Below are 19,240 nucleotides of genomic sequence, written 5' to 3'. Positions count from 1 at the left end.
TGGGGGTTTGGGTCAGTGGCCTGGGCGTGGTTGCAGAGGAGGTTGGGTGGGGGTTGGGTCGGTGGCCTGGGAGGGTTGGCAGTGGAGTTTGGGGGGTCAGATCGGTGGCTGGGGCATGGTGGCGGTAGAGGTTGTGGGGGTTCGGGTCGGTGGCCTGGGTGTGGTGTCGGCAGAGGTTGGGCGGTTTGGTCGGTGGCCTGGGCGTGGTTGCGGCGGAGGTTGAGGGGTCGGGTCGGTGGCTGGGGCGTGGTGACTGCACAGGTTGGGTGTCAGGTCTGTCACCGGGGCGTGGAGGCGGCAGAGGTTCGGGGGTCGGGTCGGTGGCCTGGGCGTGGTGGCAGCGTAGTTTGTGGGGTCGGTTCAGTGGCCTGGGCGTGGTGCCAGCCGAGGTTGTGGTGTCCAGTCAATGGCCTGGGCGTGGTTGTGGCGGATGTTGGGGGGGGTCGGGTCGGTGGCTGGGGGTGGTGGCGGCAGAGGTTGGGGGGGTCGGGTCTGTCGCCAGGCCGTGGAGGTGGCAGAGTTTCGGGGGTCAGGTCGGTGGCCTGGAAGTGGTGGCGGTGAAGGTTGGGGGGTCCAGTCAGTGATCTGGGCGTGGTGCCGGCAGAGGTTGGGGGGGGTTGGGTCGAGAGCCTGTGCGTGGTTGCGGCGTAGGTTGCGGGGTGTCGGGTCAGTGGCTTGGCCGTGTTGGCGGCGGAGGTTGGGGGTCGGGTAGGTGGCTTGGGTGCGTTGGCAGCGGAGGTTGGGGGGACATGTCAGTGGCCGAGGCGTGGTGGGGCGGAGGTTGGGAGGTCGGGTCTGTTGGGCCTTGGGACATCCTAGCCCAGAAAGCAGCAAACTACAGCCCACGGGTCACATATGGCCCAACAGACCTTGCTTCCTGGCCCCTGAACTCCCACCCACGGAGACTAGCCCCTTGGGGCCCCTTCTCGCCTCTCCAAGATTCCATCTGGGGCTGCTAGGGCCTTGGCCTCCCCTTCTGATCCCCCCCATTGTCCCTACTCCCGCCAGTGCCTGGGCAGCACACTTGCCACACCCCAGCCCCAGTGCTCTGTGCAGTGTGGCTTCAGGTTGGGACAGACAGCACAGCACTGGCAGCAGCCCCACTGCTCTGGGTGGCTTAGTCAGGGAGCAGGGAATGTTCTGAGGGGTGTGGTCGGGGCAGGGAGCAGGGGGGTTGACTAGGCAGTGAGGGGTCCGGTGGCAGAGACAGTGGGAGTTGGATGTGAGTGAAGGTTCCCAGGGGAGTGGACAGAGAGCAGTGTGGGTTGGATGGGGTAGGGGGGACAGTCAGAAGGTGGGAAACAAGGAGGCTGAATGGGGTGGGGGGGAGTCCAGGTTCCAGTCAGGGTGCAGGGAGCAGAGGGTCAGATGGGGGCAGGGGCCAGGCCACGCCCTTCATACCATTTCTAAATCCCGATGTGGGGCTCAGACCAAAAAGTTTGCCCTGGTCTTCCATAGACCATCTTTGAGAGGTGTTTGTCCAACCTGTTCTTAAAACCTTCCAGGGATGGGGATTCCACAATCTCTTTGAACCCTGCTCTCCAGCTCAATTACTCTTATAGTTAAACACTTTTCCTAATATTGAACCTAAATCTTGTTCCAATGTAAACCCTTCGCACCTTTCCTGCCTCCAGTGGGCATGGAGAACAATTAGTCACTATCCTGTTTATAACACCTCTTCACGTGGTTGAAGACTGATTTCGGCTTCCCCCTCAGCTTCCTTACAACTAAACCAGACAGGTTTTGTAATATTTCCACAGACAGCATATTTTATAGACCTTTAGTCCTTTTTGTTGCTCACCTCTGGATTGTCCCCAGTTTGCCCACATCATTCCAAAAGTGGGGTACCCACTACTGGATACAGTGTCAAGTACAGTTGGATGGTTACCTTCTGTGTCTTACATCCAACCCTCCTGTTAATATGCCCCCCACCCCCGAATATTACTGGCCTTTTTTCATGACTGCATTATGCTGTTTGATTTATATTCAACCCGTGGGCCACTCCTTTCCAGCAGCAAAGCCACCGGTATCGTGGTTGTGCATTTGATTTTTCCTTCCTAAGTAAAGTACTTTGCATGTGTCTTTATTGAATTTCATCTAATTGATTTCAGAACCATTATTTAACTTGTCAAGGTTATTTTGCATTCTAATACTCTCTTCCAAAGTGCTTGCAACCCCTCCCTGCTTGACGTCATCCACACATTTATAAGCATACCCCATTATCCAAGTCATTAATGAAAATACTGAATAGTACCAGTCTGTGGGAATAGTACCAGTCGGTAGAATAGTCTGTGGGACCCCACTAGACTTGCCCTCCCAGATTGACTGCTAGCCATTGACAACTACTCTTTGAGTGCTGTCTTTCAAACAGTTGTTACATAATTTCCTTTAGACCATATCTCCCTAGTTTGAGCATGAAAATGTTATGTGTGGCCATGTTAAAAAGCCTCACTAAAATCACGATATATCACATCTACTGCTTCCCCCCAGGAGCCCGGTCAAAGAAGGTAAATCTGTTTGGTTTGGTGTGAGTTGCTCTTGACAAATCTGTTCTGATTATTCCTTAACCCTACTATCCTCTTCATCATCAATAACAACAATCATAATATTTGCCCCCATTGGTGTCCAATGCCTCCCTCACTATTTCCTGCCATCTTTCACTGCCCAGTTGGAGTGGCTTAGTTTCTGTAGACTAGGTCTGCACCAATCTACTGTAACTTCTACCCATTCTCTGTGGGATCTGCCTCACTTATTCAAGCTGTCCATTATGCCAGCCAGGGTCTTGACTTTTCACTCATTGTTCATTCTGCAGATATGCCTGAATAGCTGTAACTTCCATTGTATAACTTTCTGCAGCAGGTTCTCTTTCAGCTGCATCATCCTATATAATTCCTTATTGGTGACCTTCTGCATCCATCCTGTTCTCAGGATCTTTCTATAACAACTCCTCCCAAATGCCAATATCCATCCCTTCAAATCTTACATTATCACCCATGTCTCACATCGGTACAAAATGCTGTTGAATAAACACATTTTCAAGACATTCACCTTCCTTCCTAAGCCAATCGCTTTGCTTTTCCAGATCTTATCCATCACCTTCAAACTCATTCTTGCTTTTGCTATTCTAGTCACTATTTCCTTCTTACAGTCTAAATCCTATGTTATGTTGCTCCCCAGGTGCATGAATGTCTCTGCGTTCTCTAGTTCAGTCCCATCTACACTGATCTTTCGTCCTATTTCCTTATCACCAAATACCAGTCTTCATTTTATCCATGTTCATAATAAATCCATACAGCTTCCCTTCTTCATTTAACATCTGCACCGTTCTTGATAGGTTCTCTTCATCTTCCTTGATGATAACTCTATCATTCATGAACCTCAAGTTGTTAATTCTCATCATGCACACCGATATCCCTTTCGCCTCTTCCTCGATCTTATCCATCATTCTCTCTAGGTGCATGATGAAAATACTCGGCGATATTGGCTCTCCTTGCCTCGTACCTCTACTCATTCTAAACCAACTTCCCAAGTTCTCACTACTGCCGCCGCATTGTTGTTGATATCCTTCAACAACTGTATCAATCTGCTATCCGCTCCGTACCACTCCAACACCTCCCAAGTCACTTTCTGATCTATACTGTCAAATGCCTTCTGAAAATCGATGAAGCAGTTGTAGATGTGCTTGTTCTTTCATTAAGCTTTCTCCTCTGTCAATCTTAGTGCCAATATCTTCTGTATGGTACTTCTATCTTTCCTGAACCTCGTTTGCTCATCTGCTAGATGTTCTTCTATCTGTGATCTCAGTCTCTCCATCAGTATCAGCAGCAGCACCTTGCTTAGATGCCTCGTTAGGGCAATCATTCTGTAGTTCTTGCACTCCAACACACTTCCTTTCTTGGGTATTGTCATTAGCATGGATCTTGTCCATTCCTTAGGTGCCTTCCCTTCTTCCCATGCTATATTACATAGTCAGTGTATTTCCTCAATCATACTTTCTCTGCCATAATTGGTCATCTCTCTTGTAATCTTATCATTTTCAGGGCTCTTGTTGTTCTTTAGTCATTTCACTGCTCTTTCTACTTCCTCCTTCAAGATATCGGTCTTGCTCTTGATGCTTGGCGGCGATATCTCTTTCAGTTCTTCAATCAGTCTCTCTGAGACACTCGGGTCCAACTGTGCTACAGATCGGTGTAATATCTCATCCATCGCTGCACAACCTTCTCCTTAATCATGACTACCTTGTTCTTGCCTTTGATCACCATCTGCTTCAGCTGCCACTTCCTATTAATATTCCTGATCCTCTTGTACACCTCTCTGGTCTTACACTCATTGTAATACTTCTCTATATCTTCACATTGCTCCTCTAACCTTTTCGCCTTACCCAGTCTGGCCACTTTCCTTACCTCATTGCACTCACTCTATATTGCTCTTCTGCCCTCTCAAAAAACATCCCTTCTGATCTTCAATGCTCTCTTCTCTTGAGCCAACCTCAGCATCTCCTGCATAATCCACTTCTTATTGATCCTCCCTTCTTCTGGAACCATCTGCTCAAATGGCTCTTCTCGCACCAGGTACTATCCTCTTGCTGTCTAGAGACTAATTGTTAAAGGAGACTTGATAACTGGTGACATCGAGAAAGCTGAGGTGTTTTTTGTTTATTTTACTTGAGACGTCGCTAAAATGGTTAATATGACCAGATACTCAGCACAAGTAATATTAACACACAGAAGAAGGAATCAGCTATTAGCTCTCCTTTTGCTCTACGTCAAGAACTACCACTTTCTTTCATCTTTCTCTTGCTCCTAATGCATTTAAGGAACCTCTTGCCGTGTGTATCCCTTGCTAGCTCTGCCTTATTTTGTGCCTTAGCCTTTTAGATTTTGTCCCTGATCTTTTGTTCCCCTCTTGAACAATTTGTCCCTTGTCCACTTTGCATAGGCTCCCTTTTCAAATGTCAGGTAATCAAAGAGCTTCGCATGGAGCCATGTTGGCTTCTCATGATTCACTGTTCTTCACATGGGGATAGTTTGCATGTGTGCCTAATATTCTGTCCTTAAGAAACTGCCAGCTCTCCTGAACTCCTTTGTTCCTTCGATTTTCTCCCCTTGGGACCTTCCTCACCTGTTCTCTGAGTTTGTCCATTGTCCTTACTCTGCTGCTCTTACCTTTCCCTGCCTTAGAATAATTAAACTCATCATTTCACAATCACTTCCCCAGCCAGGACGACATTGTCTTCCCCCTTGGGATTGGTGACCGGTTCCTCCCTGTTTGTGTGAGTCAAGGCTACAATAGCTGCTCTCCTGGTTACTTTTGGAAACAAAAAACTGCCCCCTAACACATTCCCAGTAGTCTGGGTTCTGCCGTGTTACTTTTCCAGTAAGTCTCCAGTAAGCTGAAGCCTCCCCTTATTACCAAGTCTTGTGCTCTGGATATTCTGGTTATTTGTTCTAGCAGTGCCTCGTCCAGCTCCACTCCCTGACCTCCCTGACCTGGGCTATTGTAGGACGTCTGCCATGACATCACCCTCCTTCCCCTTTTATCTTCACCCAGAGACTTCCAAGTGCTCCGCCTGCCCCCACAGAGTTGAAGCCTTAGATAGGGCCAGGAGCCTGGAGCCCCAAGCTCTAACCCCTGCATTGATGTAGCACCCAGAGCACAGGCCTCACTTTGCACCGTCACAGAAGCGCAGCCACTGGAACGGAGTGTGGTCCAGAAGCTGCTAACTAGCTGCACAGCTGCAGGGATATGAGACAGAGGTTGTAGCCAGCTGCCGGGGTCGTTCAGGATGGGGGACTAGAATTGACACCACAGAAAGCCGAGCTCCAGAGAGCACCCCCTATTGAGCCCCACCCCAGTCCTTGCAGCACCATGCTGATGTCAGCCCCTGAGAACCTGGCTGACAACATTGGGCAGACACGTCGAGGTAGCGCCGAGCTGGCCGTGCTGCGTGTTCTGCCTGCGCTGCCCCCATCGCTTCCATGAGGCCTTCCCCACTGCCTCCACCGGCCACCAGCCTGGGGCAGAGGCAGCGTTTGCATCCCATTCAGCAGTCCCAGCTGTCAGGAAGTTTTCCTGACCTGAGCTAGGCCCAAAAGCCCAGGCAGTGAAGGTGGAGACAGAAACACACACACACACACACACAGAGACACACACACACACTTCTAGACACACACTGACATTCTTCTGGTACGGCTGTGGTCTGAGGAAGTGGGTCTGTCCCAGAAAAGTTCATCACCTAATAACTTGTTTTGTGAGTCTTTAAAGTGCTACTGGACTGCCTTTTTGTTTTGATATACTATAGACTAGCATGTCTCCCTCTCTGTTACTACACTCACAGACAGACAGACACACACACACACCTAGACAGACACAGATAGACACACATACACATAGACAAACACACAGACAGACAGAGAGAGACACACACACAAGCACATGCTGAACACACCAAAGCCAATAAGTTGAAAGCCATGTGTGATGGGGTTCAGGGGTCCCCATGCACTGCACCCCGTCCGCTGGCAGGAGTGACTCTCACTCAGCAGGTACAACAGGAGGTTTATTAGGCAACAGATGCCCAGTTTCTCACAGAAGCGTCAGTACAGCAGTCAGAGACAGTCCTTCCAACCCGTCCTGGGAGAGGAGCCTGAGGGGTGCCCGTCTGGGGTGTAGCTTTCCCCCTCCTCAGGCTGGCTGCCTTCCAGCTCCCTATCCCCCTCCTCCAACTGCCGCCCCCGATTTAACCACTTTAACCACTAGACTCCACTTCTCTCCCAAAGCTTGGGAGAGAGCCCAGTGGTCCTGTGCCCTGTGTGTTCCAACCTACAACTCTGTGTTCTGCTGATATCCGTTAGGGCCACTAGGCACTGGGGCTCCCTCCTTGGTCTGTCCTTCAGGGGTTTCAGCCCCATTGGCCAGGGTAGGTTGAGCTGGGCATGGGGGGAAGGAGCACAGCCCAGCATAGGGGCTGGCACTGAGGTGCCCGAGTGCTGCAACCCACCCTGCCACCCCAGCGCGAAGTGGTTGCCATGATGTGTACGTAACAGAGAGGTCGCCATGTTAGATACAGATCTTTGAGAACAACAAGAAGTCCTGTGGCACCTTATAGACTAACATATTTTGGAGATTTACAGTTTGGCTCAGTGGTTCTCAACACCCCCCACGACAATGTTCCAGCACCCCTACCAGATGCCTCCTTCTGTGGCACGGGTGGGGAGGTGATAGTGAGGCAGGCAGGGCCTGGCCCGCTGGCTGGGCAGGGGGCAGACGAGGACAGCTCTAATCCCTTGGGCCAGGAGTCAGGGCCGCGGCGCTGGGTTGTCTCTTGGTGGTTTGCTGCTCAGGCCCTGAGGTCGGTCGGAGCCTATTACCAACTGGGCAGAGCTTGGGTTATAGTTGCCCCCTGGCATTGCCCTGTGGCATGGGTACTATCAACTCCCCATAGGGTGAGGAGGAGGGAGAGGTTTCCCTCCATGCTGCAGGCCCTGGGTGCCAGTGTTCTCTGCTCAGTGTCTCCTGGGAATGTTGACACCACCCAATGCCAACTCATGTGCCAGCCTAGCCCCTGAGCAGCAGCCCCTGCCTGCACACTGCGCAATGGGCCTGACTCCCTGTGTGTTCCTTCACTCAGGCCCTGCTGAGCAGGGCCCAGAACCATCCAGTGATGCCAAGCATCATACTGGCGAGTTACTCAAAAGCCACTTTTCCATTCACTGGGGCTGGGCTCTGGGGCTGGGTGCCTCAGGGCTCCCAGAATGCACCTGGATTGGGCTGTATGGGGGGCACTGCAGGGCTCCCAGAATGCACCTCTGCTGCCAGGGTGACGTTTGTGGTTGCCCTAGAATGTCCCTGATGAAATGGGCATGCAGAGGGGTGAATGAGTCCCAGCCACACGTGCCTGAAGTCACAAGGTGCAGCCTGATGCTCCCCTGTACTCCAGCAGAGACACGTTGGAGGGGGTGTGTGGCTTCCTGGCACCAGGCCCTGCCCATCCGCCTCGGCCCCTGCAGGCAAGATCTGGGCTGAGAAGCAGGCAGCCGATGGGGCGGCCCCATTCAGAAGCAAAACAAGGGAGTGATGTGGGGGTGGGGTGGGGGGGCTGCCTGGGCTCGCCAGCGCGGCACCAGAATGTGGCCCACATGCGGGGGGTGGGGGCAGGCACACTGCCATGTGTGCCAACTGGAAAACCTCATTGGCCCCGATTTTCCAGCCCCAGCCCCTGTCCAGAAGCGCTCGCCCTGCCAGAGCCGTGCGGCCCCCTCTGGGGCTGGATGTGCCAGCTGCCTGACCAGAGGTGGGGAGCAGCCAGGGGAGAGGCTGCTAATTACCTGGACTGGCATTTGGCCAGGGCTCCAGGGGTAACACTGCTCCCCTTGTGAAGGGGCCAGGGCTGTGTTAACCCCTTGTTCCCTGGGGCACAAGACCTGCCAGCTGAGGTGATACTGGGCAGTGCAAGGAGCCATGGAGGGTGGAGGGGTTAAGGGAAGTGGGGCCAGTGGAGTGAGAGAGTCGGGGCAGGGGGGAGGAGATGGGCAGCGAAGTGCCCCCTGAGAGTCCGAGCTGGCTTCAGGGACGTTCTTTAACATGACTATGTTCCCACCCCCAGCTCCTGGCAGCTCTCCAGCGGCAGACAGAGGTGGCAGAGGAGAGACTGTGCTTTGACCAGGAGGAGTCCACCTGGCACTGGGTGGCATGGGAGGACTTAATGGGGGTGTTCCGGGACATAGCCAGGTTGATCTGGGAGGACGACGCCCAGCTTCCCCCCACCCCAACCTCCGGACTGCCCTCCCCACCGCTCCACCAGAGGCCCCCCACCGCGCCACGCCACCTGCCGCCCCACCCACCTCACTGCCTGCAAGCTCCAGAGAGCCCACTGGGGCTGAAGACCGGCGAGTGGAAACATCCCGGCCACACTTGCCGGTCCTCCCAGCCCCCAGCCAGCCATGCCAGGGACCGCGGACACAGGAGGGTGTTGCGAGCCGTACCCGCCGGGGGGCGCGCCCCTCTACCCTCACCCCGGACTGATGGGCCAACAGCCGAGTCGTCCACCGGGCCCCCATGTATATAGTTGTTCCCCTTTTTGTATATTGGTTGCAGTTTCTGTTGTGCACAAAAGTTAGCAGTTTCCAGAAAAAAAAGGTTTTATTTTCAAAATAACTGGAGGCATGTGCTTGTTGGGGGGGGTGGCGTGCAAGTGTTGGGGGTGGTGTGTGGGCTGTGTGTTGGGGAGGTCTTCTGGGGAAGGCCAGGGAGGTGCTTAGGGGTGTCCCTGATTGAAATGGGCCTGCAGGGCTTCGCGGACCCGTATCCCCTCATGGTGGGCCTGGCAGCTGGGTTCGGCGGTCAGCTGGGGGAAGCCCGTGCTGGCATCGACCGCCCACACCTGGGCAAAAGCCTCCCCCTCACTCTCGACAATGTCGTGGAGCATGCAGCATGCACCCACAACCTGGAAGATGTTCTGGAGGCTGATGTCCAGGCGGGCAAGGAGGCACCGCCAGCGGCCCTTCAGACTGCCCGAATGTCCTCTCCACCACCTGGCGGGCATGGTTCAGGCAGGTGTTGAACCGCTCCTGGCTGGCATTGCGGTGGCCAGTGTACGGGCGCATGAGTCAGGGCTGGAGGAGGTAGACCGTGTCCGCCACGAGGCCCCAGAGGGATCTCTTTCTGGGGGATGTAGGTCCCCGCCTCCAGCCGGTGGCACAGGCCCGAGTTCCTAAAAACACGGGCATCATGTGTGCAGCTGGGCCAGCCTATGTACACGTCCTGGAAGCGGCCCCAGCTGTCCACCATGGCCTGCAGAACCACGGAGTGGTAGCTCCTGCAGTTTATGTATCTTCCTCCGCTGTGGTCCAGGGTGCGGATGGGGATATGGGTCCCGTCCAGGGCGCCGAAGCAGTTCGGGACCCCATGGCAGCAAATCTGGCGATGGCTGTGTCCAGGTCCCTGAGTCAGATGACCCTCTGGAGCAGCATGGCATTGAGCGCAGGGACCACCTGTGGGGAGGGAACACTGGCGCCCATCAGGCTGTGCAGGGTGCTCCAGGGCCCTGCCCCCAGGCCCCCCTCCCGGCACCTCCCCGGGTACCCCCCCGCCCAGCCCCTGACTCCCCAGCCCCATACCCGCCCCCCCGACCCCCAGTGGGTGCATGCCCAGGCCTCCTTACCTCCATGATGACAGCCCCGACCATGGCCTTTCCCAGTCCAAACTGGTGTCCCATGGAGCGGTAGATGTCTGGAGTGGCCAGCTTCCAGACGGCTATTGCAACCCTCCTCTCGACAGGGATCCACTATAACCCGTAGATTCCTTTCTGCCATACTCCTTCCTAGATAGTCACTTCCTATTCTGTACGTGTAAAACTGATTATTCCTTCCCAAGTGGAGCACTTTCCATTTGTCTTCATTAAACTTCATCCTGTTTACCTCAGACCATTTCTCCATTTGTCCAGATCATTTTGAATTTTGACCCTATCCACCAAAGCAGTTGCAACCCCTCCCAGCTTGGTAACATCTGCAAACATAATAACTGTACTTTCTATGCCAAGATCTAAACCATTGATGAAGACATTGAACAGAACCAGTCCTGACACAGACCCCTGCAGAACCCCACTTGTTATACCTTTCCAGCAGGATTGAGAACGACTAAGAACTACTCTCTGAGTACCGTTATCCAGCCAGTTTTGCAGCCACCTTATAGGAGCCCCATCTAAGTTGTATTTGCCCAGTTTATTGATAAGAATATTGTCACTGTATCATATGCCTTACTAAAGTCTAGGTATACCACATCTACTGCTTCTCCCTTACCCACAAGGCTCATTATCCTATCAAAGAAAGCTATCAGATTGGTTTGACATGATTTGTTCTTTGCAAATCCATGTTGGCTGTTCCCGATCGCCTTACCACCTTCCAAGTGTTTGCAGATGATTTCTTTAATTACTTGTTCCATTATCTTTCCTGGCACAGAAGTTGAACTGACGGTCTGTAGTTTTCTGTGTTGTTCTTATTCCCCCTTTTATAGATGGGCACTATATTTGCCTTTTTCCAGTCTTCTGGAATCTCTCCTGTCTCCCATGATTTTCCAAAGATGATAGCTAATGGCTCAGATACCTCCTGCATCAGCTCCTTAAGTATTCTAGGATGCATTTCATCAGGCCCTGGTGACTTGCAGACATCTAACTTTCCTAAGTGACTTTTAACTTGTTCTTTTTTTATTTTATCTTCTAACCCTACCCCTTCCCCACCAGCATTCACTGTGTCGGGAATTCCTTCTTCAGACTTCTCAGTGAAGACCAAAACAAAGTCATTTATCATCTCTGTCATTTCCAAGTTTCCCGTTACTGTTTCTCGCTCCTCACTGAGCAATGGCCCTATCCTATCCTTGGTCTTCCTCTTGATTTTAATGTATTTATAAAAAATATGCCTGCAGCTAATTTGAGCTCATTTTCTGCCTTTGCCTTTCTAATCTTGCCCCTGCGTTCCTGTGTTGTTTGCCTATATTCATCCCTCATAATTTGTCCTAGTTTCCATTTTTTATACAATTCCTTTTTTATTTTGTGATCATGCAAGATCTCCTGGTTAAGCCAAGACGGTCTTTTGCCATATTTTCTACCTTTCCTACACAGCAGGATAGCAATGTCCCTTTGAAAAACTGCCAGCTCCCCTCTGTTGCTTTTCCCCTCAGTCTTGCTTCCCATGGGACCCTACCTACCAGCTCTCTGAGTTTACCAAAATCTGCCTTCCTGAAATCCATTGTCTCTATTTTGCTGTTCTCCCTTATACCCTTCCTTAAAATTGTGAACTCTATGATTTCATGATCACTTTCACCCAAGCTACCTTCCACTTTCAAATTCTCAATCAGTTCCTCCCTATTTGTTAAAATCAAATCTGGGACAGCTTCCCCCCAGTAGTTTTTTCAACCTTCTGAAATAAAAAGGTGTCTTCAATGCAGTCCAAGAACTTATTGGATAGTCTGTGTGTTGCTGTGTTAGGTTACCAACATATATCTGGATAGTCGAAGTCCCCCATCACCACCAAATCCTGGGCCCTGGATGATTCTGTTTGTTGTTTAAAAAAAGCCTCATCCACCTCTTCCATGTGGGCAGGTGGCCTGTAGTAGACTCCTAGCAGGACATCACCCTTGTTTTTCACCCCTTTTAGCTTAATCCAGAGGCTCTCAACACATCCGTTTCCTATGTCCATCTCCACATCAGTCCAAGTGTGTACATGTATAATATCCAAGGCAACATCTCCTCCCTCTTTCCCCCCACCTGTCCTTCCTGAGCAGGCTGGGCCCTTCCATACCAACATTCCAATCGTGTATTATCCCACCACGTTTCTGTGATGCCAATGTCATAGTTGTATTTATTTATTAGCACTTCCAGTTCTTCCTGCTTATTACCCATACTCCTTGCATTTGTATGCAGGCATCTAAGATATTGATTTAATCTTGCCTCCCAGTTTTGCCCTGACCCTCTTTTTTCTCTGCCTTTATAGCCTGGGCTCCCTCCCATTTTTGACCCATCTTCCAAGTCTGCATCTTCTCTACTTACCCTTGGGCTTTGCTCCCCTGTCCCTGTCAAACCTATTTTAAAGCCCTCCACACTAGGTTAGCCAGTCTGTGTTGTCAAAGTTAGACTCAGACTCACAATTTATCAGACCACTCTGTTTTATTAGCAAAGCTGCTCTGCTAATACATTTAGAAGTGAGCCCCCCCGAGTGGGGCTTGTGTCTCTTAATTTATACAGTTTTTTGGAGAACAAGTTACAGACAAAAGAAGAAAAAGAGTTTAGTCACCACCCTTCGAGATCCCTGAGACCAGTCACGTATCTTCAATTACCTGCCACCCTTAACAATCTCCTTTAACAGCTTCCAGTTAACTTAACTAATTGCCCTTCACACCTTCCATTCTGATGCCTGCTTCTTAGACGCGCTGGCTCCATCTTAATTGCTTCTCCATTCAAAAGCTAACTGTCCCTACGTGTGCTCCCTCAGATACTTAGTAACATGTTTTGGCATGTCCTCTCATATACAATGTATCCAGCATGTCCCCTTATACAACGTCATACTTATACAATGTTATACTTCCACAGTGTCCAAATAGGGTAGTCCCTCTCCTTGAAAGGTGAACGCTATCTCTGCCTAGCAGTCCTTCCCGGAATAGCATCCCGTGGTCGAGGAAGCCAAAGCCCTCCTGGAGACACCATTTACACAGCCAGGCATTCACCTCCAGGATGCACCTGTCTCTGCCTGGGCCCCTACCTTTGACAGGAGGGACTGAAGAGAAAAACCACCTGCACCCCAAACTCCTTCACCCGCACTCCCAGAGTCCTGTAGTCACTCTTGATCCACTCATTGTCACACCTCACAGTATCGTTAATGCCCACATGGATGAGTAGCATGAGTAGTCAGAGGCCCTGATAATCCTCGACAACACCTCTGTAAGGTCATGGATACGGGACCCCGGCAGGCAGCACACCTCCTGAGAGGAAACGTCAGGGTGACAGATGGGCACCTCTGTCCCCCTCAGAAGAGAATCGCTGACCACCACCATTCCACATTTCCTCCTCGCAGCGGTGGCATCTGACCTCCCAGCCTTGGGGGTATGAGGCTCCTCTTCTGCTGTAGGGGGTGATTCCTTGTCTCCTGTATCAAGTAGAGCATAACGGTTTCCTAGTACTATGGTGGGAGGGTTGGGAGCACAGGTGGAGCACTGCCTGCTGCCAGAAGTAACCAGCTGCCAGCGTCCACCCTGAGCCATCTCCTCCTCCACCAGTGGTGTGTCAGCAGTCCTGTGTACTGGGACAGCTACCTCAGCTGTCTCCACATGAGCGCTGTCCAGGGATTGTTCATGGATTCAGATACTCTTCAACCTAGCCACCTCCTCCTGTAGCTCTCCCGCCTGCTGCCTGAGGGATTCCACCAGCAGGCACCTTTCACATTGGTTGCTCCCCGCAGCCTGGAGCTCAGTAAATAGGAATTGCAAGCCACCGTCCTTGCAAAACCACACCAGGATCTGAGTAGAAGCATCCATCGTCAGGCAGTCTGTCTGGCTACAGGCACGGGTGCAGAAGACAGAAGCAGGGCTGGCACAGGTGTTGCAGGTCATCCTGACCATTGTAGACCTCCCTCTGTTAAACTCCCTCTTAAACTCCCCTGTCTGCAGCCCCCTGTCCGCATCGCTCCCTTGGTCGCTCTGCCTCTGAAGTTTTGTGTCCAGTTCTGCACACCACATTTCAAGAAAGATGTGGAGAAATCGGAGAAGAGCAACAAGAATGATTAAAGGTCGAGAGAACGTGAGGTATGAGGGAAGACTGAAAGATCTGGGCTTGTTTAGTTGAGAAAAGAGAAGACTGAGAGGGGACATGGTAGCTAGCGGTTTTCAAGTTCCTTAAAGAGGGTTACAAAGAGGAGCAAGAAAAATTGTTCTCCTTGTTCTCTGAGGGTAGAACAAGAAGCAATGGGCTTATACTGTAGCCAGGGAGGTTTATGTTAGACATTAGGAAAAGCTTCTTAACTTTCAGGGTGGTTAAACACTGGAATAAATTTCCTAGGGAGGTTGTGGAATCTCCATCACTGGAGATTTTTAAGAGCAGGTTAGATGGACACCTACCAAGGATGGTCAAGAGATGGAGCTTGGTCCTGCCCAGAAGGCAGGGAACAGGAATCGATGACCTCTCGAGGTCCCTTCCAGTTCTAGTGTTCTGTGCTTCTATGATGACTGGAGAGGTGGACAGGGGAGGGTCTAGCTGGCACGTGAGTTTTGGAGATGGGGGAGAGAGTCAGTTTGGTGGTGCTTACTGGAGAGGTCTTGGGGGACCAGGGGAGTGAATTTTAGGGATGGAGCTGAGTGTGAGTGAGGCATTGTGATGGAGTGGGGGATACCTGTGTGTGTGTGTGGCTCACAGAGGGTGTGGGGCTCCTGCTGAGGATAACCCTGACAACCAGGTAACACCTTTGTACTGCAGACAAAGGAGAAGGTGGAGCCTGAGGGGTTTGAATTGGAACTAGGAGTTGGAAGCAGTTAGTCTGGGCTGAGGGAGAGAGAGACAAAGAAGGGGGCAAGGCCCCAGCTCTGGGGGCCCCTCGGGGCCTCCTCTCCCCAACATGGATTGGACTGGCTATCTCTGCCTGCTGCACTAACTCCTCTGTATGATGCTGAGTCCTGTCGGCTAATAAACCCGCTGTTCTCCTGCTAAGTGAGAGACTCTCCTTCCTGTGGACAGGGTGCAGAGCTTGGAGGACCCCAGAACCCCATCACACTGGTGTCAGGAGTGGGATGTTCTGCACCCCGAGGATGGAGCATCCAGCAGTAAGTGACCGGGGCCCCGGAAGAAGTGGGGCCTGCGAGACCCAGGTGTGCTGAAGGGCAGTGAGGTGCAGTTCCCCAAGGCGGAGGGGCCTGCGGCCGGACCCAAGCAACTGCGGTCGTGGTCCTCGAGAGGGGGTGTCACACCCGAGGAGGGGTTACTCCTGGGAATCTGTTGGAGTTGGTCCCAGAAGTTGGAGGGGCCGAGAGCCCAACCCCCAGGAACAAGTGACCCCTGAGGAGGCTGACGCTGAATGAGTTCTTCCCAAGACAGTGTGCTCATGGTCCCGGAGAGCGGGTGTCGCACTGAAGAAGGGGTTCCGCTGGGAGTCTGTTGGAGTCAGTCCCAGAGGGCGGAGGGGCCTACGGCCTAACCCCGGGCAGCTTGTGACCCGCAAGAAGCCTGGCACACTGAAGGGATTCTTCCAGGAATCGTGGGGTGCAGAGGGCATCAGCCTGAGAGCCTGCAACCACGCTGAGCAACTCTGCTGTGAAGTGGCAGCACCTGGCAACTGAATCGAGATTAAAGAAGCTGGACAAGGCAGCGTGGATGTGCAGTGGCAGAGCTGAGGGTTAAGGAAAATCCTGCAGAGGTGAGCCCGGATGGGGGCAGGGAACCCTGGACTGCATGGAGCTCTGAACCAAGTGGCCTGCCGCAGCTCAAGGAGGGAAGGAGCGATTCCAACCCATCATCTACTAGTGGCCAAGACAGACCTGCGGAGAGTTTTCCAGGCCTGGGCCGAGGAAGGTGCCTGTGTGTCTGTGCAGGAAAGCCGCTGATCCACTGGGAATGGCAAGTTGTCTCTGAGAGAAGCTGCTCCACCTTCTGTGTGTGTGTGGAGACCAGCCGGGGGACTGGGAGAAAGGAGAGAGTGTCTCCCATTGTCTGTCTGTGTTGAACAGCAGCAGCAGCCTGGGGAGAGAGCAGAGCCTGCGTTTGGAAAAGGTGCCAATGAGGAAACTAGCCCATTGTCTGAGGAAGATTCACCAGTCTGGGGTGGCTGGAGAAGGAACCACCAGGAAAGAGCATTCCAGGTGTGACTCTGAATCCAGCCATGGGGGCTGGAGCAGAGGGAATGGCTCTGGGATGGGCAGTGGTGTCCCTGCTAAGGACACTGGTCCTTGGTGCAAGAAAAGTGCTTCTGCTTCTGGGGAAGTGAATCCTTTGCCTGAACCTGTGGGGGCTCGAGATGGAGCCAAGATCCCAGAGCTGGATCTGAGGGCAGCTGAAGCCCAGATGGGAAGTGGGCCTGCCTCTGTGTCTGTCAGGGGGGATGATGCTTTAACTCGGTCTGATCCAGTTAGTATCATCAGGGAATCCCAGAGACCAGACGATTCTGGTACTTGTTCTTTGCCTGATGCTGAGGTGTTACTGGGAGGGGGTGAGACGGCTCTGTCCTACCAGAGTCATCCTCTCGCCAGGACACAAGAACAGACGGGCAATGGAGTTATGCTGACTGATGAAGATAAAGGAGCTGGTAGCAGAAGGGAGGAAAGGGACCCTGACCTTCTGTCCGGTGGTACTGGCTGTCTGCCTGGAGAGGGATTACGTGGGAATCTGCCTGATGGGCCAGAAGTGATCCTGGGTGTAGGTGAAACCCAGGAGCTGGTTGTGGCTCAAGGGAGCAGTGCCCTGTGGAGCCAGACAGGGGTGAGTTGTTGTTTGGGGGAGCTCTTGAGGAAAAGAATTTCCCGGAAACTTTTCCTGACCCGTCTGTGGGGACTGCAGAAAATGGGAGTGAGGTAAAGAAGAGTGAACAGGAAAGGTGCTTGTCTGTAAGCACCAGAGCAACCCTTTGCCTGGGGAGAAGTTTGTTTCAGCTCCTGATAGCCAGGACCTGCCTGAGTGTGAAACCACTGGCTGTGCTCTGGAAGGGTCCAAAGCAGGCAGGGTAAAAGTTTCTCAGAAATTGGAAGCTGGTGCAAGTAAAGTAAAAACTATCAGGGAATGTGAGCAGCCCTGTGAGAACCAAAGAAAACAGCTGCACAGTCAGTCTCTGTAGGATGCAGGAGAGGGCCAGCAATTCCCCATCTCCAGATGGTGGAAACACTTATATTCTTATACTGGACTCCACTTCTGATTCCATGGGGAGGCAGTAGTTGGAGGGGGAAGGACAAAGGAGCTGTGGTCCTGGTGGGCCAGTAAGGGATAAACAGGGATTCCTTCATGTGGATTCTGCGTCTGGGACTCACAAAACAACTCTCAGAAAGCAGTTTGGTTTGCAAATTTCCAGGCTGGCTGGGAGGGGGCCATCTCCCTGAGATCATCAATGGCCCAGCTCTTGTTAGAAGGGAGGGCACAGCCAGAGAGATCAGATTTCCACCCCAGGGGGCAAGGGAGAAGATTAGAACTTGATGGTGCTAAGAAAGGCCTCAGCCATTTATCCCCAAAATACCAGATTCTCAAGGAGGTTACACAAAAGTTGTGGTCTACCAAAGAGCAACGTAAATGTGCAGTTGCAATGGGTTTGTTCTGTTACTCACGCTAACTGCTGTAACCAAGGGGTGCTGCTACCAAAAGCTGTAGAATTGTACCATGCACTGAATGTTTGAAAAAAGCCATGTGACATAATAACATTAATGTAAAAGCATAAATTGTATGTTAAAGAAGTCTGTAACTCTAAAATGTCACCATTGTTCCCTGTAACTAGTCTTGCAACCTCTGACATGAGAAGGAACATTCCAAACCTATTGTGTGGCATGAAAGGGAAAACTGAGGCACACAACCATTTTGGTGGTCTGGCTAAATGCCAAGGGTGGAAGCATTTGTACCTTCCTTTACTGGACTATAACTGAATTCCAAACATTGGGCGGAGCAGCTGTATGGACTGGTGGGCAGACGGGGCAGGGCCCAGACCAGAAAAGAACTATTTGATCTGTTGGTGCTGCAGCATCTGTATGGGCTCTGCCTGCCCGACTTGAAAACGTGGCTAATGGACCAGAGACAGAAGCAGGGAGACCGACCAACCTGAGGGAACTAAAGGGACTTGTCTGGCTGCATCACATGAAAAGGGCCAATACCAAGCTCCTGAGTTGGAGCCTTCCCCAGCAGGATTATGACATGGAGGTGGTGCACATCAAGGGGAGCACTGAGGGTGCAGCCAAGGCCCAATCACGAGGGGAGGGCCCCGAACTTCCCCAGGTCACCGGCTGAGTGACCCCGCTCAGTTCGGTCTGGAAGGGGGGAGAGATGTGATGGAGTGGGGGATACCTGTGTGTGTGTGAGTGGCTCACAGAGGGTGTGGGGCTCCTGCTGAGGATAACCCTGACAACCAGGTAACACCTTTGTACTGCAGACAAAGGAGAAGGTGGAGCCTGAGGGGTTTGAATTGGAACTAGGAGTTGGAAGCAGTTAGTCTGGGCTGAGGGAGAGAGAGACAAAGAAGGGGGCCAGGCCCCAGCTCTGGGGGCCCCTTGGGGCCTCCTCTCCCCAACATGGATTGGACTGGCTATCTCTGCCTGCTGCACTAACTCCTCTGTATGATGCTGAGTCCTGTCGGCTAATAAACCCGCTGTTCTCCTGCTAAGTGAGAGACTCTCCTTCCTGTGGACAGGGTGCAGAGCTTGGAGGACCCCAGAACCCCATCACAGGCATGATGAAGTTCCCCAGGGTAGCAAAGCCCAAAGAACTCCCCCACCACAAGCTGTAACAGGGTTTGGGGTCCCCAAGCTCTGCACCGCCATCTGCAGCCAGGAGTGACTCTCACCCAGCAGGGGGAACAGAAGAAGATTTATTAGGTGACAGTGACACATGTGGGCACAGACTTGTCAGCACAGCAACCAGAAGTGTTCTGTCCGACCCACGCTGGTGGGAGGAGATCCCCCAGAGGGAACCCCAGGCCTGGAGACCCTGCCTGCTTTTGTTCCCCTCCAGACTCCCCCTCATTAACTGCCCACCTCTAGTTCAAAGCCAGCCTGGCTCCACCAGGCTCTTTGGCTGGGG

The sequence above is a fragment of the Carettochelys insculpta genome, unplaced genomic scaffold, assembly GCF_033958435.1.
Source record: "Carettochelys insculpta isolate YL-2023 unplaced genomic scaffold, ASM3395843v1 scaffold_0056, whole genome shotgun sequence".
Classification (NCBI taxonomy): domain Eukaryota; kingdom Metazoa; phylum Chordata; order Testudines; family Carettochelyidae; genus Carettochelys; species Carettochelys insculpta.
This window is presented reverse-complemented; position numbering follows the sequence as displayed.